Source organism: Caretta caretta, chromosome 11, assembly GCF_965140235.1.
Source record: "Caretta caretta isolate rCarCar2 chromosome 11, rCarCar1.hap1, whole genome shotgun sequence".
In the NCBI taxonomy this organism is placed as follows: domain Eukaryota; kingdom Metazoa; phylum Chordata; order Testudines; family Cheloniidae; genus Caretta; species Caretta caretta.
The window spans coordinates 32902848-32928732 of NC_134216.1; the positions used below are offsets into that span (position 1 = coordinate 32902848).

The 25885-nt window shown below is 43.1% G+C and overlaps 1 protein-coding gene across 26 annotated transcripts in view; it reads right to left on the bottom strand.

Moving 5' to 3' along the window:
• Positions 1-25885, bottom strand: part of BAZ2B (bromodomain adjacent to zinc finger domain 2B) — a 277230-nt gene that overhangs the window by 203135 nt on the left and 48210 nt on the right. For all 26 annotated transcript variants that reach the window (XM_048869525.2, XM_048869524.2, XM_048869532.2 and 23 more), the window contains one exon: positions 18958-19000. The gene's annotated coding sequence lies outside the window, so the exon portion shown is untranslated. The remainder of the gene's footprint in view (positions 1-18957; positions 19001-25885) is intronic.

Genomic DNA, 25885 nt, shown 5'->3' on the forward strand with positions numbered 1-25885 from the left:
TCATTTTCTTCAGTGATGAACAGTGATTGCTTTCTGTAATTTTAACAATTGTCAAGTGAGTTAAAGAGTAGCACTGGCAGGTTATAGTTGTGAAATGCTTATACTTTTAATTTTAACAGTGATCTATTGCTCTGCAATATAGGTCAACTGTCCAATTCAACATCCTGTACACGAGGTTATATACTCTTGGGACCATATACTGCTCTCACTGACATCAACAGTTCCACCAGGGAGCAAAGGTAAAGTATGGCCCTTAAAATATACAGGTGTGCTAAAAGATACAATACTAATTCAAAAGATTAACTGAAGAAAGGATGTTTCTGAATTGTCCAGTTATACAGTACATATAACTTCTCTGGCTCTGGTTTCACAAATAACTGAAGGATTAAGCAGCCATGGACATACCTTAAATATACTATACCAACCTTTAACAAATCCATGAGATAGTCTCATGGCGTTGTGAAAAAATATTCAATGGGGTAGGAATATAAAAATTTCTTTCCAACTAAAATAAATGTGAACCCTAATTTTATGAATAAGGACTCAATCCTACAAACTGAAGTTAATAAGAGTTGAAAGGTGCTTAGTGCCCCCATAGCAGGTACTCAGGACCGGATGCCGCCAGGTGCTAACTGTTCTGTACAATTTGATCAACATAACAGAGCATGTTACAGTATTTTTGGGTTATACACCACCAACGCCAGTAAGAAAAAAAAATGCAAAAATACAAATAACTCTGAATTTATATTATGTATCCTTGTTTTCCAGACTTGTGAGAAAAAGTTTCAGCAATATCCCTTTTAATTTTAGTAAAAAGCATATCAAGTTAAAATATTTCTGGTACTTACCTCATTCAGAAATACTAGCTTACTTGAAAGCTTACTTCTTACAAATCTGGATAATAAAACATGTTTACGTTTCTTTATAATGAAACACCACAATTTGTACTGAATTATGATGACTACTATTTATCTACTTTAGGGAATAAAAAGCAGAGGACAATTTATTAAAGCACAAGAGAAACTCCTGAACACTACAAGGTTACAGCCTGTGAGCTGAGCTGCTAGCAAAAACATCTATGATGCTCCAAACCTGCCATTTTTCTTCCTTGACAAAGACTCCATCTGCCACAGAGCCATTTACAGCCTCAGAGTCAGAATATCAATGATTTCCAACCATTTTGCAAGTCTGCTTTCACCTTGACATCACCTCTGTAATACATCTAAAACAGATGAAACATATATTCCCTCTACAAGCTCTGAGCCCATGCTTTATTCAGCTGATAGGCATTTAAGTTGTCCTCTAACGTACCATTTTTTATTCTCACTAATTGTGTAAGAAGAATTTTAAAACTGCAAATTCCCTGTAATTTCTGTTGTTCTGCCTGTCTTAAAATAAGGTCCATTTGTACAACTTCAAAATAAGAAAAAAATATATTATGTACTTTCAAATACTGACTAAATGAAAAAAAATTACAAAACTATACGTATACATTTTAAAGTGTGTTATATTAAAATGGTTAACTACACACATGTACACAAACTTGAAACAAATACTATTTTTATTTTTCAATTTTTTTAAAAAAGAAGTTCCTCACTATGGGCCAGATCTTCAGACTGAATAAACTGGTATAACTTCACTGAAACCAACAGAGCTATATCTGTCTACACCAGCTGAGGATCAGCTCTACATCTCTGGACCCACATACAAATTCACAAGCTTATCCTCGAATTCTTCTTTAGACTAAAAACGCTCACTCACATGAAAGGGAGTTCTGCCTTGGTGAAGTAAGGCTTCCAAGAATTGTGTCTGCAGATAAACAGCAATATAATAAACTAAACAGAAATAGACTTCCCATCTCTTTAGACATAAGAATAAACATACCCCTACGATACCCTTCAGGCAAAGGCCCAAGTGAATGTATTTCTTGCAAGCATTACATTATGAAACCCAGTATTCAGTCAGGTATCAACCTTGCCTCTAATTTTGCAGGTACAATTTTTTTTATCCTGGAATACTCACAATTTTGGACTCCCAATGACTTATAGATGCAAGAGCAGCAATTATAGGTCAGAGTGAATGAATCTAGTAGTTAGATGTCCCGCTGTTGCCACTGGAACCCTCAGTTTGTTACTCATGCTGGTGCAAGTATTTGAGGGCAGCTACAGAATGACAAAGAACTTCTGACAATTCAGGTCTTTATATCTACAAAACACACATACCTAATTTTACAGGCACAATTTTGTGTGTTCTAATACACGCCCATCAAAAAGGCAAATAAGAGCATGTAGCATGGGGCACGGGTCACTTGCTGGAGGATTCTCTGCTCCTTGAAGTCTTTAAACCACGATTTGAGGACTTCAATAGCTCAGACATAGGTGAGAGGTTTTTCGCAGGAGTGGGTGGGTGAAATTCTGTGACCTGCGTTGTGCAGGAGGTCAGACTAGATGATCATAATGGTCCCTTCTGAACTTAGTATCTATGAATCTATAAGATGTGATGACAGCCATTTGATAAACAGCAACTATCCTAACTAGGGTTGACAGGCCTCCGGTTTTCGACTGGAACACCTGGTCAAAAAGGGACCCTGATGGCTCTGGTCAGCACCGCTGACCAGGCTGTTAAAAGTCCGGTCAGCAGCACAGCAGGGCTAAGACAGGGTCCCTGCTTGCCCTGGGTCCACATGACTCCCGGAAGCGGCCGGCATGTCCCTGCGGCTCCTAGGTGCAGGGATGGCCAGGGAGGCTCTGAGTGCTGTCCCCGCCCCAAGTGCTGGCTCCGCGGCTCCTGTTAACTGGGAACCACAACCAATGGGAGCTGTGGGGGTGGCGCCTGCTGATGAGGGCAGCGCGCTGAGCCCCTTGGCTGTCCCTGCACCTAGGGGCTGTAGGGACATACCAGCCGCTTCCGGAAGCTGCCTGAGGTAAGTGTCTCCCAGAGCCCACCCCCTGAACCCCCTCAAGCACCACAACCCCTTGCCCCAGCCCTGAGCCCCCTCCCGCATCCAAACTCCCCCCTAGAGCCCACACCACACATTCCGTCCCATACTCTGAATGCCTCGGCTGAAGCCTGGAGCCCCCTCCTGCAGCCCAAACCCCCCATCCCAGCCCCATACCAGAGCCCGCACCCCTAGTTGGAGCCCTCACCCCCACACACAGTCTAATCCCCTGCCCCAGCCTGAAGCCCTCTCTCCTCTCCCACACCCTGAACCCCTCATTTCTGACCGCACCCCAGAGCCCACGCCCCCAGCCGGAGCCCTCTCCCACTCCCGCAGCCCAACCCCCTGCCCCAGCCCAGTGAAAATGAACAAGTGAGCGAGGGTGGGAGACTGTGGTGATGGAATGGAGTGAGTGGGGATGTAGTGAGTGGGGAGTGGAGCCTCGGAGAATGGGCAGGGCAGGGGCGGGACCTCAGGGCACAGGCACAGAAGGGTGTTCAGTTTTCTGCAATCAGTAAATTGCCAACCCTAATCATAGAATCATAGAATCATAGAATATAAGGGTTGGAAGGGACCCAGTTAAATACCCAGTTAAATACCCAGTTCACACCCAATACCAATCCTAACCCTTTAACCACCTCACCTGCCCTCTTACCACTTATCTCTCATCGGGACTACAATTAATATTCCGAACCTGTGCATGATTTCATCAGCTTCAGACTTTTCTTTTTTAAAGCCATCAGGAGATGTTTCCTTCTTCCCCACCCAAATGTAGAGTTTTCCGTGAAAAGTGTCTAAACTAAACTGGCAAGCTGAAGCATCTCACTCAATTTCTAACTGCCTTCATGACACTGAGCATGAGATACAAACAAACAAACAGTATATTTTTGGGTGTAGAAGAACGTCATATATTCAGCACATCTCTTATCCCACAAAAACATTGTGTTCCTTTCTCCAACCCCAAATAATCCCAATATACATTCCATTTGTCCCTCCTTTTTCACACCCAATACCAATGCCCCCCCAGCCATTCCATCATTATTGCTGTCCAGTCATACGCTTGTCCTGGTAGTAGGAAAGAGGGGCATGCAGGCTACACAAGATCAGAAGGCTGATCTGTTTGGCTGGGTAGTGGTTTGCAAGTTGATGCCAACCTGGTAGTAAATTGAGCAGCTACCAACCAGCACTCTGTTGCTTACTCCCCCCTTGCTAGGCCATAAGGTCCACGCTGAGGAGGGAGGCTCCATGCTCTGCCCTGTTTCTAAGACAGCTCATGAAGACATTATTGCATTTGTTTAAATTTGGAAGTTTACCTTCACAACCAGAGGACTGGAAATATATTTTTAATCCAAAATCTTAAATCATGCATGAGAAAGTTGCTTATTTACCAAAATGTAACCAAAAAGGTTCTCACTCCACTAATTGGGAAAAATAATTGTAAAGATCAGTTATAATAGATCTATAAATATAGTTACAGACATTTCCTTTAAAAAAAACACCGATTACAGACAATTGTTGACCAATGACTTGTGTTTTGAAAGATTTTTGAACTTTAGACTTTGCAAGTAAACATAACTAATACGAATTCCCCCCCCCCTTTTTTTTTTTTTTTGCAAACCTATTACTGCTATTAAACAGATAAAACCAGCTGGTCTTAACAATAAAGTGATATTACAGAAAATTCACTTTACATCTGAACCCTTCCAGTTGCCATCTGTACAGTAAAGCTTAATAAACCACTTATTCTTCCTAACAGATGCTAATCATGGACTGACAATACACAATCAAAATCTGTTCTTTAACTCTTTTAGGCAAATGGCCATTAAGTCTGGTTATCAACAGCAATATCAACATAGTTGGGAATAATTATTCTTGTTCATCTAAAGCAATATTTATGTTACTATTGCTTTAAAATAGTTTGCCAACCCATCTTGAACACAAGACAAAAATGACATGTCTAACTGTAAAAGTAGACTGGAGCTGAGCTAAGCAAGTAGCCTCTAAAAGCCATTTAGATTTTATATTTTCTTGAAAGAAACCATAAGAAACATGAAAATATTTTTGCAGTTTCTTTCCACACTGCTATTTTCCTATCAAGCTGATTTGCATTCATCAGTAACAAAATATATATTTTATTTATTCTTATTGTTGTAATTCAAAAACATTTGCTGACAAATCAACACAAAGAAACATATTATTCACTGGCAATAAACTACTTTTATTTTAAAGTAAAGCAGTTTTACTACACACAATTGTGTAAATAAGGGGGAGAAATCTTAATTTTTAAAAGGTATAATTTCTTCTGCCTTCTACTTAGAACAGGTATGCTTATTACAAACACTTAAAACTGTGTTAAAAGAGCTTATTATTCTTAGTTTCTCAGTAAATTATAATTATTGTTATTATGCTTAAGTAAAGATGTAATTAAATCTGCAGGTGCTGAACCATGTACGAAGCAGTGAATTCTTATGCACTTTTTGGGATGCGTTATTTTGGAACATCTAATTTTTTGTCTCCATGTTTCTTGTTTTTAAACCAAAATGCATGTTTTCTTGCAGCGAAAAAACAGCCTGATATAACTTTACAAAAGCTGCAGAATCAATGCCACTCCCAGCAGTGGGAGGGGAAGGGCGTGATTTGAGGAGCTTATAAAGATCACTAAGGATATATCTATATTGCAGTTAAACACCTGCAGCTGGCCCGTGTCAGCTAACTCAGGCTCACAGGGCTGTTTCATACCAGAGCCCAGGCTACAGCCTGAACATCTACACTGCAATAAAACAGCCCTATGAGCCTGAGTAGGTGACATGGGCCAGCTGCGAGTGTTAACTGCAGTGTAAACATATCCTCACACACCACTAAGCACAACTCTATGAGATCCCCTGTGAGTAAGGTGTTTAGATCAGTGGCTCTCAACCTTTCCAAACTACTGTACCCCTTTTAGGAGTCTGATTTGTCTTGCATACCTGCAACTTTCACCTCACTTAAAAACTTGCTTACAAAATCAGACCTCAAAATACAAAAAAGTGTCACAGCACACTATGACTGAAAAATTGCTTACTTTCTCATTTTTACCATATAATTATAAAATAAATCAACTGGAATATAAATATTGTACTTACATTTCAATGTACAGTATATAGAGCAGTATAAACAAATTATTATCTGTATGAAATATTAGTTTGTACTGACTTCGCTAGTGCTTTTTATGTCACCTGTTGTAAAACTAGGCAAATATCTAGATGAGTTGATGTACGTCCTGGAAGACCTCTGCGTACCCCTCATGGAGAATAACTGGTTTAGAGGATGAAATAGGGCCAGTGAAGTAGCATATCTGCAGATATATTGACTATTCTCCAAGAAGAAAGAGAATGCAGTAGGCCCGATGTTGCACTGAAGCAGCAACGGGGCATTCTGGCAACCTAAGACTGGCAACATACAGTTCATTTACTCCTCCCATTATCAATAATTTCTCCTTAAAAGTTTCTGGTTCTCAGTCTTTATTCTAATCCAACTGCTATGTTAAATTCAGTTTTAAGCTGTACTTTGACCACCATATTTATTTTGTTCAGATTATGAATGGAATGCTGACAATCCATACTAACTGGTTGTAGAATAATACTGAGATGCTCATCTAACTCCCTTAAATGTAAACCTGACACTCTTCAGCTCACTAATTTACTAGCTTACAAATTCACACAAAGCAATAACTTCCCTATAAAAAAAAAAGTATTTTCCTTGGTAATTCACTTCTGGCTTTCAGAGCCAACAATCCAAACATTGGGGACCTCTCCAAACGTGACACTCGAGCTACCAATGGCTACAGAGCTCTATTTTTAAAAAGGAGTCCCAATCTCTTCTCTCCGGAGAGCACAGTCCTTCATATTTCTAGGCATTAATATATATGCTCAACTCTCCCTTAACTTCTTTTTTGATTTGCAAGAAAAGTTCTTGAATGGTGGCTCTGAAAACTAGGGGGAAAATACTACGTAACTTTCACCTCTAATTACTCTAAGAAGTCTGCAGCTGAATGCAATACCCACCAATTCTAGGAAGTCTGTATGGTAAGGTCTAGAAAAAGGTATAAATGGGACTCCAATTTGGGGTCAAATTCTAAAGTTAAAGCCTCTTCTCACTCACCCCAATTAGCCACTATCTCTTTGGTAAAACATGCTCCAAATATTATACCACCTTCTGCTCGGTCAGTCTTTCAAATTTAGGCTGCTATTTGTTTGGCTACAACCACATAGGAAGCTTTTAGTATATTTTCTTATCATTCAATCCAGTTTCCCATGAAGTTGGTAGAACAGAGGATGCGTAGAGCTCTCAACAGAGCAGCCTAAATTCTTCCCAGGAAAGCAAAGGGGAAAAATTGTCCCTTAGGAGCCACTTGTTCCTTGTTCAGGTACGTTAAAGTGGATGAGCTAGCACACATACACAATTGTCTTTTGAATGTTAAAAGACTTCCCCTGTTTCTAACAAATTTATGTTGTCTTTGTTTCTGGTCTGCGCCAGCAGCAGCCCAGCACCGGTTTGTATTTTGTATGTGCTCTCCAGTTTATCCAGCTGAACTCTGCTAAGGATTCTGGCAAGGCAATTACAAAGGGTTCCTTCTTTTCAAAGAGTTTGTACACTGGTGGTGCCTGAAGACAGAACTAAGGAAATTTTTTCTTTTTCATTTGGGTGCTACAAAATATCCTGAGTAGGTTTCCTACTTTTCTGGCACTGGACTACTTGGATCTGCAGTTTGGAAGTGGGCAACAGTTTACACTGCCTTTCTGAGGGCTCCTTAAGTAGATTTTGGGGGTTGTATAGTTCTCAATATAATAGCTTGAGAACATTACAGAAAGTAGTTATTTGTCAAAAGACAGACCTGTACAGGCATTCAGGAACCGGGTCAATCCTTATTATTTCTGATCTGGGACTAGTATGCATAGTTAGAAGCTCTCAAGTGGCCTTTCCTCTGTAGCTTGAGTACATGAGAATGAGTCCTGGGTGAAGATGGTAAGAGATGCAAGGAGTACCTGCTTTCACCAGGTGCAGGTTGGGATGATCTCTTACATGAACCTAAATTCCCTTTTACTCCAAAAGTGTCCTGATTTGGCAGGACTGAGATGGGAGTAAGGTTTTACTGTCTGCCATTTTTCTTGGGTGGTGTTCTTCTTGCTACATTGTAGCAGAGTAAATGTGAGTTTCATAAGAAAAGGTTGTGCCTACAAGAATGCAACTCCTGACTTATAGTATGTTTTTCCCTAGATTTAATTATTTTCTTTCTTTACCAAGCAATCCAAGAATTCCATGATCATAACTATATATGCAGAATAAACAGGTACAACGAGTTAGCACATGACCAGCATTCAAGATAACCTTGTACCTAGAGACCCCCACTGAGCACAAGCAAGCCTCCTCTGGCTATTTTCTCATGGATTTCTTTTCAGTGCTGAAGAGAAAATTGCTCAAAGCCACAAACCTATAAAAACAGTTACTAACCTTTCTGTAACTGTTATTCAAGATGTGTTGCACATATCAATTCCAATGTAGGTGTGCGTGCTTACCCTGAGCACAGCCATGGGAAAATTTTCCCTCAGTGGTATCTATCAGGTTGACTCTGGTGCCCCCTGGAGTCGCACACTCACAGTTCCGGTATAAAGGATCCTGCCGACCACCGGTCCCCTCAGCTCCCTTTTGCCAGCCAACTCAGACAGATAGGTAGGATGGAGGGTCTTGGAATGGTCATGTGCAACACATCTCAAACAACAGTAACAGAAAGGTTAGTAACTGTTTTTTCTTCTTTGAGTGCTTGCACACATCTACTCCAATGTAGGTGACTCCTAAGCAGTTGTGCAGGCGGAGGGGTCGGAGTTTATCGATATGCTGATTGCAACACCACTCTGCCAAATCCAGCATTAACTGTAGCCTGTTGGGTGGTGGCATAATGAGACGCGAATGTGTGAACTAAGGACCACACTGCCACTCTACAAATGTCCTGGACAGGAACTTGTGCTATGAATGCCCTCGAAGATGCTTGGGCCTTTGTGGAATGTGCTGTCAGGGCAGGAACCTTTGCCAGGTCGTAGCATGTGCAGACTCAGGGTGTGATCCATGATGAAATTCTCTGGGCTGAGATAGGAAGATCTTTTATCCTGTCTGCAACAGCTATGAATAGTTGAGTAATTTTCCCAAACATCTTAGTCCTTTCTATGTAGGAGGCCAGTGCACGTCTGACGTCTAGTGAGCGAAACCTCTGCTCTTCCCTGTTGGCATGTGGTTTCAGATAAAAGACCAGCAGGAAGATATCCTGGTTACTATGGAACTGTGAAACCACCTTTGGAAGGCAAGCTGGATGAGGATGCAATTGGGCCTTGTCCTTGAAGAATACTGTGTATAGTGGTTCTGAAGTGAGGGCCTGGATCTCTGAAACCCTTCTGGAAGAAATAATGGTCACTAGATAGGTCACTTCCAGGACAGGTAGAGCAGAGAGTACATTGCCAGCAGCTCAAATAGGGGTCCTGTCAGTTTTGATAATACCAGTTGAGGTTCCAATGAGGGACTGGTTGACATACCTGGAGGTATAATCTCTCAAGGCCCTTAAGAAACTGATTACAGATGCTGTTTGCTTCACCCATGGGTGAAAAGCTGAAGTTGAGGCCAGATGGACCCTAACAGATGACAGGGTTAGACCTTGTTGCTTCAGGTGTAATAAGTAGTCCAGAAATGAATGGTATTGATGACTGCATAGGCGAGACACCCTTCTGAGTAAACGAGATCAAGAACTTCTTCCACTTTGCCAGTTACGTAGCTCTGGTGGATGGCTTCCTTGTGGACCTGCTCTAAGCATGCTAGCTTCCAGACTGTCAGATGAAGGGATTCAAGGTTTGGGTGATGCAGGCAGCCATCGCCCTGAGAGATCAGGTATGGATACAAAAGGTAGAAGGATTGGCGTCCGAAAGGTCAAGGAAAGTGGCGAACCAGTGATGGCGGGGCCAGGCAGGGGCTATCAGGATGACTTGCACTCTGCAAGACCCTGTGTATCAGAGGAATGGGAGGAAATGCGTAGAAGATATGACCTACTCAAGGGAGGAAGAAGGCTTTTGCGAGAGATCTGGGGCTGTGACCCAGAAGTGAGCAGAATTCAAGACAGTTCTTGTTGTGCTTCATCATGAACAGATCTGTGGAGATCCCCACCTCTGGAAAATGGTGTTCAAGACATCTAGATGAATGGACCACTTGAGGTTAATTGGAGAAGGATCTTCTGAGGTGATCCGCTAGCTCATTCTGCGATCCCTGCAGATAACGGGCCTCAAGGTGGACTGAGTGAGCTTTGCAGGACTCCCATAAGCAAAGTGCTTCCTCTCACAGGTGAGAGGAGAGCACCCCTCCTGGCCTGTTGATATAAAACACTGCTGTCATGTTGTCTGTGACAACAGACATGTTCTTGTCCACGCCATGAGGTCCTTGATGTTGATGTGCGGCAAGAGCTCTTCTGGAGACCAGAGACCCTGGCTTCTGAGGGAACCCAAGTGAGCACCCCAGCCTATCGCTGAAGTGTCCATAAGGAGACATAATGATGTTTGGAATCCTGAGAATAGGACTCCCATGCACACCACCAATGAGTCTAACCACCAGTGAGGGAGACAATCACCAATGGTGGACCTGTGATGACTATGTCCAAATGATGTTGATTTGGTGAGTATACGGATGCCAGCCACACCTGAAGAGATCTGAGTCGACATCTCACATGCTGCACCAGGTGCATGAGACCATGTGGCCCAGGAGCTTCAAGTAGTTCCTTGCTGTCGTGATGGGGTGATCTCTGAGGCTCTCTATAAGCACCACTATTACTTGTAACCATGCTTTGGGGAGCAAGGCTCTGGCCTGGACAGAGTTGAAGATCACCCTGATAAACTCTATCCTTTGAACTGGGGAGAAGGTAGGTCTGCTGATAAATACGCAGAAGTCTAAGTCCTGGAATTTTGACTGGTTTAACTTTATATCAGACTTCAGCTGGACCTCGGTCCAACCTCTGACCAGCCAGTTGTCAAGGTAAGGATGGACCTGAACCCGTTGTCTCCTCAGGAAGGCTGCAACGATTGTCATGCACTTTATGAACACTAGGGGGCCGCAGAGAGGCTGAAAGGGAGAACTGCAAACTGATAGTGCATGTGGATCACAATGAATCTGAGAACCTTCTGTGTCCTTAAAAAAAAATCGAGATATGGATGTATGCATCCTTCAAATCGAGGGCAGCATACCAGTCTCCTGGATCCAGGGAGGGGGATGCTGGAAGCCAAGGAGACCAGGCAGAACTTCAGCTTCTTTATGTATCCATTAAGCTTCCGCAGGTCCAGAATCAGTCTGAGACTGCCACTGGCTTTCAGGATTAGGAAATATCAGGAGTAGAACCCTCGGCCCCTGAACTCTGGTGGAACCTCTTCCACAGCTCCCACCCTTAGGAGCAACTGCACTTCTTGGGCCAGAAGTTGCTCATGAGAAGGATCCCTGAAGAGAAACGAGGAGGGAGGTGGGAAGAACTGAATTAAAGGGTATATCCCACTGCTATCATGCTTAGCACCCAGCAGTCTATTGTAATACAGACCCACATCTGATAGAAATGGGATAAATGGTCCACAAATACTGGGGAGGTTGGATCTAAGTTCTGTCTTGGTATATCGCTCCCGAGTGTCCCATCAAAAGGCCTGCTTGGACTCACCAGAATGCCTGGGGGGAGCAGGCATCAATGCAGACAAGGACTGGGGCAGAGGTCTTCTCCTAAAGCCCCAGCTCCACTCCCTGTGAGAGTCCTGCTGGGCAGGTGGTGGGAAGAATCAAGAGGCCAGTTGAGGCTTACAATGTTTTCTCATGGGCGCCTATGTATAAAGTCCTAAGGACTTCCAGTAGCCCTGGAGTCCTTCAGGCTGTGCAGCTTATAGTCCATCTGCTCAGAAAAGAGCAGCATGCCCTCAAAAGGAAGGTCCTGCAAAGTCTGTTGGACTTAGGGTGACCAGACATCCCGATAAAATCAGGACTGTCCCGATTTTTAGTTCGTCCTGCATCCCGACCGATGCACGGTCAGGACACCATTTGTCCCGATATTGCGGCTTTGGCCACTCCGGTTTGGGGGGGGAGGGTTGTTGTTTTGGTTTTTTAGCTTCAGCAACTCCGCTCCAGCCGCTTTTTTTTTTTTTTTTTTTTGCTTCCCCCATGTGTCCTGATATTTTGTCCGTATCATCTGGTCACCCTAGTTGGACCTCATGCGTCAGGCCCAAGGATGGAAGCCATGAGCTTCTGGCATCACCGCCACTGATGCCATCGATCAGGCTGTAGAGTCAGCCGCATCCAAGGCTGCTTGAAGGGACGCCTTCACCACAGACTTACCTTTTTAAAAAACAGATGCAAACTCTCATCTGGACTCCTGGAGTAACAACTCCTTACAATTTTAATTCCTGGGACTCCATGCTGAAATGTATCTGCTGGAGAGCGCTTGCTGGTTCATGATCCTGAGCTGAAGGCCCCCTGTTGAATAGGCCTATCTGCCAAAATGGTCTAATTTTTTGGCATCCTTGATCTTAGGAGTTGGCCCTTGTAGCCCCGTCACTCCTGTTCATCAGCTTCTGACACAACCAGACAACCTGGTGGGGTGCGTATATATAAGAATTCATAACCCTTAGCCCGGCCAAAGTATTCCTTTTCAGTCTTCTTTGCCATCAGCTGAAGGGATGCTGCAGTCTGCCACAATGCCTTAATAGGGTCCATAAAGGCCTCCTAAGGGACAACACCACACTTGATGGCTCCAGTGACGTTAGAATGTCCACCAACGCATGGAAGGACTCCCTGACCTCCTCTGCCTGAATACCTAGGTTTTGGGCCACTCTCTTAAGGAGCTGCTGATGAGTCCTATAGTCATTCTGAGAGGGCACTATATCTGTTCCTGTCACTGCCTCATCAGGAGAAGAGAATAAGGAAGCCTGCACCGGTAGGGAGCACTGTTCTTCACCCTCAGCACCAGATAGGTCCTGAGGTGCTGGTTCTTGGTATTCTGTGCCTGCCTCGGTACCAGATCTTGGATCTGGCTCTGAATGAAGCTGTGGTACAGCTCTGGACTCCGATGCCACGGAGTATCATCGTCTGGACTGGGGACCCTGCATTGATGGGAAAGCCCAGGAGTTCCAGAAGGGCCACTGTTCTGGGATTGGCCATTGCCCCGGGGGCCACACCATGGGTGGATTGCGTTGGCCCAGGTCCATGGCAGGATAGTGCCCACTGGGTTGACTGTGCTGGTTCCTGCAAGAAGCATATGATTCTGACTCCGAGTCCAACTCCAAAGACTCCATTCCTGGAGACCTGGGAGGAGCAGTGCTGACCAGTGTCAGCAACTAGCGCAGAGAGGAAGGCAATCGGAGTTCAGCCATCATGACTGGTTTCCCTTTGGAAGGCACCTGGGGCCTAGGTGCTGCAGAGGTCCTTCCTGTTGGTGCCACTAGTGTCTGCTCCTACATAGCTGGAGATGCCAGTACCAGCAGTGAGAGTAAGTCTCTCGCTGCAGTGAGTGCCCGAAGCATAGACAGTACCACCAAGGCACTGGAACTCTGGTGGTTCTCCTGTGTTAGCAAGTCCATCCGTGCTGGACTCAGTGGTACCCGCTTTGGGGCTAGAGTCAGCAAAATGCCACACAGGTGGTTGGAGCTATGGAGTGGCCCGACCCTAGTTGCACTCTACTGGTCTCTCCATGCCCCACCAATGTCAGGGTTGGGGATCGTCCTCCATCAGTCTTCTTCTGTTTCTTCCTCGGCACCAGGGACGGTGAACGATGCAGAGGTTCTCTCACTGGAGAGTTTTTCTTCAGCATCGTCCACCCTCTCCAGTGCCAAGGCTCTTGAAAGGTGGAGTGAGCATCTCTCTTCATCACCGGTACTGAGGAATGGCACCAAAGGTCTCAAACAGCAGCCAGAGCAGTCCTTACTGAGGCTGAAGTGCTCTGTGTCAAGTCCAAGTGACCCAGTTCCAAGGGACATCTTAGTGCTCCCTCCATGAGAATAAATTTCAGTCTGGTGTCCTTACAGATCTTACAGCGCTCCCACATGTGAGTTTCTCCCCAGGCACTTAAGGCAGCTGGAATGGGGGTTGCTCACAGCCATAGGCTTGTGGCACAAGGCACTGAAGACCAAGGCACTTAAAGCCTGGAAACCAAGGCATGCCCCAGAACAAGGCAGAGCCTAACTCCACTAAGCGGAGTTCCGGTAACCTATCTATTAACAAAAACTTAACTACTATGAACAAGAGGTAACTATAGATAATAAAAAGTTCACTGAGAATATACTTCCAGATTGTAAGGACGAAGTAGTTCCAGCAACTGTCATGGGCAGGAAGAAGGAACTGAGAGGGCTGTGGGTCGGCAGGACCCTTTATACCAGTGTTGTGAGCACACGACTCCAGAGCCGACCCAATGGATACCACTGGGGGGAAATTTTCTGGTGGCTGTGCTCATGACAAGCACACACACCTACAGTGGAATGGACATGTGCAAGCATTTAAAAACACTTTTCTGTTCTCATCCAAGTGTATACTTAATAGGAGAGAGATTTATGTCTGTAATCTTAACCATTTGAGTGTCATGCTACTGAGTAGCATCTTCTTGTGGCAAGCGGACGAAGTGTCTGCTCAACAGAGCAACAGCTCAGCAGCAGACAATCTGCTGCAAAGCATGAGCAGAAAGCTTGGGTGACACTGCTCCTCATAGCCACAAACTGGTCTAGGGGTGAGCGACTCCCAAGATGGAGAAGCACAGGATCACAAATAACTCTTGAGTCATGGAAGTCAGAGACAAATTTTCAACCCTAGTCATGGTTTTATTATTTTCAAGACTATCTTTGTAAGGAAAAAGGCTAGAAACCCTTTTTCTTCAAATGAAAGCTGAGCTTAGCTCTGACATTTATAGGCCCCACAAATCAGCAGGCACAGCAACTCCGAGCAGCTGAAAGACAGGCAATTTTGTGAGGGTCCATAACTGAAGTTCCCTCTACCTGAGGAAAGAGAGCATAGGAAAAGAGAGGGGGAGAAGTTATGGTCTTTCACTGGAGATTCTTCATCTCGAGTTACTAGCAGTTCCAAACATTTCCTAGGGAAAAAGTTGTAAGCTTTAATTGAAAGCCTGTTCAAGAAAGGAGTTCTTTTGTCAAAACCATTAAACCTTTAAGTAGCAGGGGCATTGCCCTCCTGTATTCTAGTAAGTTTTGTAACGTCTGCTGCCTGCCGTAAAACTATATTTTCTTACTGGAAACTAGACCCAATCTTCCTCCTTCCTTATGTCTGAATTTATTATTGCAACCATGCTTGCTGACATGCCCAGTTTTATATGTTTTGCAATTGTTTCAGATTGCTGCTTCCCACTTACTTACATATAGTAGGTTATCTTATCTCCCTCCCTACTGGTGGTCTTACCATTCCTAAATATGGTTTGAAGACACATGTATAGCCTTTCAGAGTTTCATTTTCTGCTTTGGAACACATTACCAGTTTAATAATAAAGAAAATGCTCTCAACTACTGTGACTTTAAAATCTAACATTAAAAATATTTCTATTAGTCAGCATTCTTAAAATGATTGTTTTAGCAATTTTTTTTGTCTTACCAGTGCTAATTTTAACATCACTGATTGTAGAGCACCTCTGGGACGTAGGCATGAAGGTCACCAGTGAAACACAAGATTGCTCTATGTCGTAAAATATTCAGTCTGGGCACTAAGAGAGGTTCTTGTTAGTCAACATAATATCGTTTGACACACACCGAGTTAAAATATTTCTGTACAGAATAAATGTCTGTCTTTATCTTCACGTACTGGAGACAGAAAATGAACTGATGGCTAATCTGAAGGGTACTAAAATTAAATTATAAAGTCATTTCAAATCTCTGTCTGAAAGTAATTCTCCGCTCCTGACAGGTAGGAAGTGAAGATAAAAAACTGTTTGAAACTATCTATAGACAAACTGACTTTGCTTATTCTCCCATTCTATTTCAATGCACAATAATTATTTAGTCTAGTAGTAAACGATTAAAGTAAGATGTAAGCAGTTTTAAAAAGTATGCTCAGGGTATCCTTAAAATAGACGGAGCTCAACTGAGTGCAAAATACTTGACTTCCTATTAGGAATATTCCAATAAACTTACTATATTAATACGGGAAAACATATGACCAGTAAGCTACAAAATATCACAACCTGTGTAATCACACCATTGTTCTATCAGTGTTCATTATTCAAAGTTATTAAAATTGATTTAGCAGCCAAAATATGACTTGGATGTCTTACTATATTTGAAATAGCCTCTGTCTGTACTGAATAACACATCAAAACCACCATAAAACAATTGAAAAAATAATAAAATACTGTAATACAATATAAATGTACATTATAATTCAGACTTATGTATGGTAAGGCCACCATTCACTGGGACGTTGCTAGTACAGGCTAACAATGTTTTAGTCTCTATTTTTAAAAATGTGTAAAAGTTACCACCTCATCCTCCAAGATAACAATATGAGTAGTTCTTATGAAGGTGAGTATTTCCACTGAAGTCAATGAAATTACTTGTATTAGTGAGGACTACTAAGGCCTAGGGTGACCTGATGTCCCGTTTTTGAAGAGATAGTCCTGTATTTAAGCCCTCTTGCAGGTGTCCTGACTTTTTCTTAAAAACGGGCAAATTGTCCAGTATTTTCTGTCTGTACAGTACTGGCAGGTCCTGCTGCTGGCCGGATCCCTGCTTGTGAGCCACCAGCCCACCACTGGTGAGTGGGGAGGGGGTTCCAGTGGCTGACATGGAGGTGGGGGTGCAGGGCTGGTGGCAGGGTGATGATACAGCTTGCGGGGCAGGCTGCTCCCCTTGCTGGTCCATCAGCACAGCCCCCACTGCATGCTGACTCTTGGCCAGCAGGGCCCCACCCCCCCATCCCATTTCCAGCCAGTGCTGGCTGTGCGCTGCAAGCTGTGGTGGTTGGTGAGTGCAGGCAGGTGCCAGGCGGCAGCCGGTTACGTGTCACCTCTGCTGCCCACCAGTTGGCACTTTACATGCTTCCCCTCCAACTGTCCTCTCCGTGCTTTTCCCACCCCCATTCCGCAAACTCCACTGCTCCACCATACTCCCCCGGGCGGGGCGCGTCCCATTTCCAGTGCTATGGGGAGAACCAGCCCCGAGTCGGAGTGCTCAGCTCACTAACAGCCTGGCCACCAGGCTCCTTCCTTCCCGTACTGCCTCTGGCTGGGCTGGCGCCCTGCGAAAGCCCAAGACTCTCTGGCCCGGAGTGCTGGCCAGGAGGAGCTGAGCACTGCATGTGCCAAAGCCCGGCTCAGTGCTGGCACGGGGAAGCCTCTTCACCCCTCAGCTAAGTGCTGGAGTGGCAGGCGGGAGGGGAGCTATTGCCAGTCTGTTCACACTGTGAACTTGCAGACTCCACAGCAGCCTCTTCACCCCCTCTCCCCCCCAGGGTCCGCCCTCAGGGAGCCTGGAGCTGCTCCATCCCCTAGGCACCCTGTCCTGCTGAGCCACCTCTGACTGGGTCACTGAAGCCCCTGCAGTCAGGTTCCCTGGGCCCTGGTGCACAATGAATCCTTTGGGCTTAACCCCTTCATGCCCCCGCACGCAGCTCCTTCCCTCCCGCAAAGTGCTAAAAGGCTGCTGCTGGTCATATTCTGGTGTGAATCCTGGCAGAAATCTGGGGATTGGGGCATGTGACCCTGCATGCCCCTCCCCATGTTTTGCCTCAGGAAGACATGGCACCAGGAGAGGCAGGTCGGTCCTGGGGGCCCAGCCAGGTATGGAGGGCGGAGAGGGTCAAGTCGGTCAGTCACCCTGCCCCCCACCCCCTTCCTGTGTGAGAGAGGTGTACAGGAGTATGTGTGTGTCACATCTCGCCATGTGTGAGGAGGAGGGTAAGGGGGTGTGTGTCAACCCTCCCAGTGTGAACACTAAAGCCTTAAAGATGAGAAGGTAAATAAAAAGAATCCAACCACACAGCATTTCTTTTTAACAGGGGCTCAGTCAACTTCATGTTAATTTGAATGTTTGTACTGCATAGTTCCGATTGATTGCCGTTGAACTCACTTGAACACAAGTAATGTTACCAGGTGTTCCATATTTAGCATAGGGAAATATGATCACAGTATTAAGGCCCAGATTTTAGAGGTATTTAGGCAGTGCTGTGCTCAACACTGCAACTCCTACCTGATTTAGGAGCCTAAGTCTCATTTTCAAAAAAGAATTTGGGCAATTAGGAGTCAAAGGCTTAGGGCACTGCAATTCTGACCACAGTAATGCTTAAGCACCTTTAAAAATCTAGATCTAAGTCACAGAAGTAATGGTTAGCAAGACTGGACCCTTGAGTTTTAGGCAGGTAGAACACCACATCCTCTATCTCAATAAATAAGAAGCCTTTAGCAAAAACAAACAAACAAACACAGCTAGTCTTTTGAATTAAATAATAAAAAAAAATATTGCTAATTTGTACTACTGACTATGAGACCCAATGTGATTGAATGAATTCTGTGAACAGCAAATACAGCAAGTGAACCATAATACAAAACCTGAAAACAGCTCTCAGTGTACAGCTTTGTGGGAAATCACAGGAGGCCATAATTTTTGTATGCAAAGTAAGAGGTGCGAGGAATAGTTTAAGTGAGTTCTACTGTGCGGTTCAGATTTTATTGTATGTCTGAATGATAATGGAAAATTATCTGAGCCAAATTCTTTCAGTTTCAGTGTAATGGAGTTACTCAACATTAAGGACCTTGTTCAGCAAAGTAAATAAGGACATGCCTACCTTTAAACCCTTTAGACTTTTAGCCCTATTGATATGATTAAGTACCTTGCTGATGCAGGGTCTATAAGCAGAATTTAGCCCTATGTTCAGATGATTATACAACCATCAGCTCTAAAGAAGACAAACTGTAAACAATATTATCCCAGTTCCCTATATGATTCATGCTTCTCAGAACATTGTAAGAAAGATAATTGCAGTTGCACACTTACTGTGATGAACGTGGTCAGTTCTGGGACATCACTGATTAACAAACTGCAACAGAAAATATAGTTAATGAATCATCCTCTCATATCAAATAATTTTACAAAAATTACATAAAACATTTAAATAGAACAAAATATTTTAAAATTCTCAAAAACAATCTTAAGGAATACTTACAATGAACTGAAAATACAGATAATATCTCAAAGAACCTGATAAGCCACAACAGTCATTTAAACAAAAATGTTACATAACTGCAGTTTAAATTTGTTTAGTTTGCAGTCAATTACATAAACACACCTAAGGTTCACCTGTGCTGAATTCTAAAGCACATAGAACAATAATTTTATTTTTGATGTAGTCTCCATTATTAAAGGGAAGACTTCTGTTAACAATCATGGGTGAAATTCTGGCCCCACTTAAGTCACTGGGCCAGGATTTCACCCCATATTTTAAAACTTCGTTATCTTTGGTACAAACATCTTAGGGTTCTGCTCCTACAATGAGAAGTTAGTGCAGCTCTCCTATGGGCACAAGTGTCCATCCACATGGATCTCATTGCAGGATCAGGACCTAAAATGATAAAACTGAAAAAAAATTAAAACATAACTGAGTTTTTACTACTCATGAGGTTTACTTTCTGCATTTTTACAATGTGGATAATGAAAATAGACTAGATCAGGTTTTCTTTAGCTAATATTCAAATTCTAGTCAATTTCACTTTCGAGTTCTCATGGGCTGGCACAACTGATACAACAATTGGGTTGCAAACATTACAGGGAGATACTCCTTAAAGAAGCACAACTTTCCACTTACCTTTTTATTCAATGGAAACAATTTTATTGGTTTCAGGTTTTATTAATTTTTACATTTACAAAATCTAAATGTGGGGCCAAATTTAACCTAACAGCATCCTTTTAACACTGCAAAAAACATTTTAAATTTAATACTGACCACAGAAAGACAAGAGAATGTCTTTCAAAAGACATCCATGGGTAATTTTAATTCATAAAATGTACATAATTACATTATATAGGTGTCATGCAGTTCAGTCTGGTTAAAAAGGCACTCCTATAATTTTATTTAGATGTCATACCATAGCTCTTGATCATTACAAAGAAATGTTATAATTGGACCCAAGTTTCCCCTGCAGAAATTCTTCTGCAACACATCAACAGCAGTGTGAAGCTAGCCCACTTACAATGGTGTAAAGTCAGAAGAATGTAGGGGGAAAAAAAATCACACATATGAAAGTGCAACCATTACAGTGAGTAAGCTTTTCTTTTACCACGCATTGTCACCAATCTGGGCAACAATCTGAGCCTAGCTGCTGTATCATTTGCAAGTTAAAGTTAAAGGTCCTCCTGAGTCTGGGTATTGAGAAAATGTTTTACAAATATTCTCTAGATTTAATACCTGGTTTTCAGCAGCTCTGACTGCTCCTCTGAAACACGAAACATTTTTACTACACTCATTTTATTTTAATTTAAATTGCAACAGGTAAATCTGGAGCTATTCTGACACCACCACCAGGCAAGAAAGCAGGATGTGACTGAGTCAGCTGTGTCAAAGGACAGTGGTAGGTCTACAGAGTAGGTGACTGATGTTTTGCTCCCTTGTATAAAGGCATTTAGAAACAGTGTTCCTGAGTTACCATCATCAACCTGTGCTGAACCATCACAGGGGGAAGAACCAAATTTTTACCCACAGAGGACAATTTGCACCATCAGAAACTTCCCATTCCCAGATCTGCTGCAAAGGAGATCGAGGAACGGATGGTCAAGTCCCCTTCTTATTCTGCTTGAGCATAAGTAACAGAAAGGAGACTGAACTGGGAACAAGGGAGAGAAACAGAAAACTGTGGAAATGCAGCGTACAGTGAAAAATGGACTAGATTGGAGAATACAACCGGGGGAAGAGGGTGGACCGAGGGAGGAGATAAGAAAGTATCTTATCTGACTACTGTGAAAAATTGGGATGCTTGAGATTTTTCTCCCAGCTGATTGGCACCCTAGAGTTTCCTCCAGTGTTTGGGAAACAAAATTGAACTATATTTTTCTTTTAATTTGGAAAAATTCTCTCTCTACATTAGCTGAATTTCTGAGGATAGAGTAACTCAAGAACACTCTCCTTTGTAGCCTGCTTTGATTCTCTATTCTACTCAACTGTATCTTCAGTCTTGGCACTTATGCCCATAGTATGTATTCCTGTGGCATAGTTAAACGTCTTCTGAATTTGATAGAGACAAGGTGGGTGATGTAATATATTCTATTGGACTAACTTCTGTTGGTGGAAGAGACAATTTTCAAGCTTCACAGAGCTCTTCTTCAAGTCTGGAAAAAGGTAACCAGCATGTCATTGCTAAACATAAGGTGGGGCAGACTGTAATTTGGTAGCAGTCTTGAGGGCCTAAGATAACCCACAGAAGTCTGGATCTCAGGCCAAACATTTGAAGCTAGACAGATATAGGGGGTGGCAAGATGAGAATAGCCATGCTGCCCCACTGACTGAAGCAAACAAGAGCAATCTCATCTTGCCATGTGCTAGAGACAACACCCGTATATATCTACTATTGACAAAGCACTAGAGTGTGCTGCATTGCACTAGCCTCACCCTGACATGCTGCAGAGAGTGGGAATCAGTTTCCATGCACAGAGATTATCCAGAGGTCTAAAGACCCAAACTGAAGTGCGGAGTAAGCTAACAAATCCCCCAGGGCAACAGGGACTGCAAAGGGAACCAACGGCTTAAGGAGACAAAGGCTGGGGGCAGGACAAAATGGAGGGACAGGAGGCCAGGGGAGCTCGTCTGCCTCAGCCTGATCTCCCTGGAGACCCTGCCCCCTTCAGCTCCATGCCAACTCAGCACCTGCAGCCTCCTTCTGCACGCTTTCTCCTGCCCTGGGTGCTGGGATGGGGAGCAGAACCTGTAACAGAGAAGAGAGACTCCCTGCTATCAGTACCAAGACCACAACAACCCCTGGTGGTTGGGAGGAGTAGCTGCAGGGGTAGCTCTGTTAAGTCCATACAGCCCTGCTGGATGCATAGGACAAAGTGAGCTGGAGCAGGCACGCAGAAAATCTGCTGCAGAGATTAATATTTTCTTCTATTCAAGATTGCAAATAAAGGCAGACAATAGTTTCATGCCCCACCCAGATCACCCGGCTCTACAGCCTGCTTATAACATACTGGTTTGCATAACTGAATCTTATTCTTAGAGCCAAATTCTTCGACTGAAGCCACGCACACACAACTGAGTACAGATTTTGTTGTAGACTCTAGAGACACTGCTAATATTCCAGCAAAGAAGTGGAGTAGAAGTTCATTTGCTAGTCACACACTGCACTGATAAATGTAAAAAATGTGTGCAAAGGAGTAACAAGTCTCAAATGCTAAGGCAAACATTTTCGGCCATATTCAGTCCTGGATAAGCAGGCACAAGCCCACTGACTTCAATCTTGTCAGACACTTTGTGTAGACCGAGTGAACAGGGTGGACTAACTGTTCCAATTGTAATATGATACTATCAAGCCAGGCAGCTCAAAGCAGTAGTGAATTGCCGGTGATCTAAGCCAGCCAAATATTGAGTCTTTATTGAACAAGAAAACTGTAATGGTAATATATATTGCTAGGTTACTATGGATTTATTAAAAAAAAAAAAACCACACACACACCACGCCCTCCAGAAATTTATACACAATTTTTGGCAAAGACTATTCTGTGGGTCTGGGATAAAACTAGGGTTTAAGTTATTTTCTCTTTGTAACAACACCCATTGCAAATCATCCAGATTTTAACCAGAAACACTAACAGAGTTTTGAAGACTGGGAAAACCGTGTAACACATTCAGTTAGCCAGCTGTTCAAACAAACTTTTCTAACTTGTTAAGGAATCATAACTAATTTAAACCAGCTCACCCTATCATGGTACCAGTACCTTCAAGGTCAGCATTATGTTTGTCACCTTTCTCAGAATGTTTTATATAGAAAGCTAACTTTAATGGCAGAGATTGTTTGTTTTGCTTCTGGTTGATTAATATAAATGTAAGGCCTTGTTTGTTTGTTTTCTAATCTTTGCAGCCAACTTTCTTAACAAAGAAACGTACAGGTATGACATGGTACAAAAAGGATTTGGACAAATAAGTTAGTCCAGAGCAATAGGCTTTGATTTAGAGGGGGAAAAAACAAAAAGACGACCAGCAACAAAAACAAACAGCAGCAAAAAGAATACCAGCAACCTCAGTCTTAAGATACTTTTTAAATGGTACTTCACACAAGTCAGGTTAAAAAAAATATACACAGACTGAAGCAACCACTGCAGAAACTGTGCAGAGAGGAGATTTTATACATATATGGTGGATATGTCCACTCAGACAATATTGGAATCCAATTCATAACAAATATCAGAAATTGTTGGACATTTATTACCATATAATTCTTTGGTAATCCTTCTGAGAATTCCTATCAGAAATGATCACACTCAAATGAAAAAATTAATATCTCATCTGCTAGTAGTCGCTAAACTACTGATAGTCTTAGTGGATAAAGAAAAATAGTTCAAATCTGGAGGAATGATTCCAAAAATATGGGAATTTTTTGTTAACAAAAAATGTATATATCGATCATGTACCTTGAAAGAGAGACCGAGGAAAAACAGACACTGTACTTACATATTTGGTTACCATTAATTCACTTTTCAGACAAAGTATATTCATCTGTAAAAACAAAGTACATCTCTCCAATTTTTTTTTTTACTGTTGATTCTTTTCATAGATACACCTGGTTTGATAAATATGAGTAGAGTCAGTAGTTTCACTCATTTAATAAAATCACATGTCCTGAATGGTGTAATGAGACTAATTCTATAGTATGGTAACACCATGTTAAATAGCAAGATTTGATTATTATTAAGATATAATATTTCTCTGAACAAATAAATAAGCTCACCGTTATAATAATTATTGTCTTGTTTCTAATATTTACATCGAATGATTTGTAAACTTATTAAGATTTTGTAAATGGTTACAAAACACCACAAAAACTCTTGATTTCCTTTAATGTGGTAAACTTACAGTGGTAATTTTGTATCTATGATTTACTTCAATACAAGTGTAGTACAACACTGCTCTCATCAAAACCGTATGAAGCATCATCTTTCTACTTTACAAGTTAGGAATGTTAAGCTATTTGAATTAGAAACCGAAAACGAATAAGATCTCCTCAGCAGTTTTATTCATCCTCTTTTGACACCCAGACTCCACCACGAAACTGGCTGAGAAGCATCCTGTGCACCAGATGACACTCTTAAGAGAGGAAAAGCAACCATATATAACTACTTCATCTACAAAGGAGAACAGATCTAAGTAACAGTCTCATATTACTGGGATTTGTTATTCTCTTTCCAGAGACTATATGTTTTGTTGTTCACAGGTTTATTTTGTTGTTGCAGAGAGTTCTCTCAATATATTGTTAATCCTAACCAAGGGCATTTAATAAATGCCCCCCCACTTCTAAAGAGACACGTCTATATTTTCCTTTTTGAAGAAACTATTCAACTATGCAAGTTGAAGAATGACTCTTGCAAATCTTTTCTAAAGAAGAAGTTAAGACAGAGGTGGGCAAACTACGGCCTGCGGGCCACATCCGAGCCACGGGACCGTCCTACCCGGCCCTTGAGCTCCAGCCGGGGAGGCTAGCCCCCAGCCCCTCCCCCGCTGTCCCCCCTCCCCCGCAGCCTTGGCTCGCCATGTGGCCAACACTCTGGGCGGCAGGGCTGCGACCTCCTGCCAGGCAGCACGGTGGTGTGGCTGGCTACGGCAGGGAGCGCGGCTGCCAGTCCTGCTGCTCTGAGTGTCATGGTAAGGGGGTGGGAGGGTTGGAAAAGGGGAAGAGGGTCTTGGGGGGGTGCAGTCAGGGGACAGGGATGAGGCAGAGGTTCTTGTGGGGGCGGTCAGAGGACAGGCAGCAGGGGGTGGTTGGATAGGCATGGGAGTCCCAGGGAGCCTGTCAAGGGGTGGGGGTGTGGATGGGGTCAGGGCAGTCAGGGGACAGGGAGGGGCTGGATAGGGGGTGGGGTCCCGGGGGGATGGTTGAGGTGGGGGGTCCTGGGAGGGGGCGGTCAGGGGATAAGGAGCAGGGGGGTTGGAGGCTCTGAGGGGGGCAGTCAGTGGGCAGGAAGTGGGAGAGGGCGGGGGCCAGGCTGTTTGGGGAGGCACAGCCTTCCTTATCCGGCCCTCCATACAGTTTCGGAACTCCGATGTGGCCTTCAGGCCAAAAAGTTTGCCCACCCCTGAGTTAAGACATACACTTCTTCCCATAATTAGCTGAAAACTCATGCTTTCACACTATTCCTAATTTTTTTTTAAAAGAGGAAATTCAACACTTTTAGACAAGAAATGATGACAGAAAAGGAACTGAAACAAGCTAAGATTCCAAGTGACTGAAGAAGGATTAGTTATAGATAGATAGATATTGCTTATGAAAAGTAAAAGAAATTTAACTCGTTCAGCTTATTGCTACTTGCAGACCCCTTATATATTTGTTACATTTCATTTTTGCCAAGACTTTTGTTTCAGCAACAATTATTTATTTAAACAATGTAAACTGAGATTTTTAGGAGGTGGATAATGGAATAAGGACCTAATTTACATTAAATTTCAATGGGATTTGGATGCCTTAGTCTCATTTGAGGAACCAAACCATGTTCTGTACAACTGAGAGAGTTAAATTTCACCTCTTTGCAATATCAAAAATTTTACTACAAAATTAAATCAAGATTTACCCCTATTACTAGACTGTATAAGGTACATCTCAAAGGAGATGCACAGCTATGTAGTACGTATCATCTGCATTATCCAGACTTTATACCTGAAATGCATGCAGACTACACAGGTAGTAGTAGTATCACATCCATAATTATCCATACTTTCATGGTACCA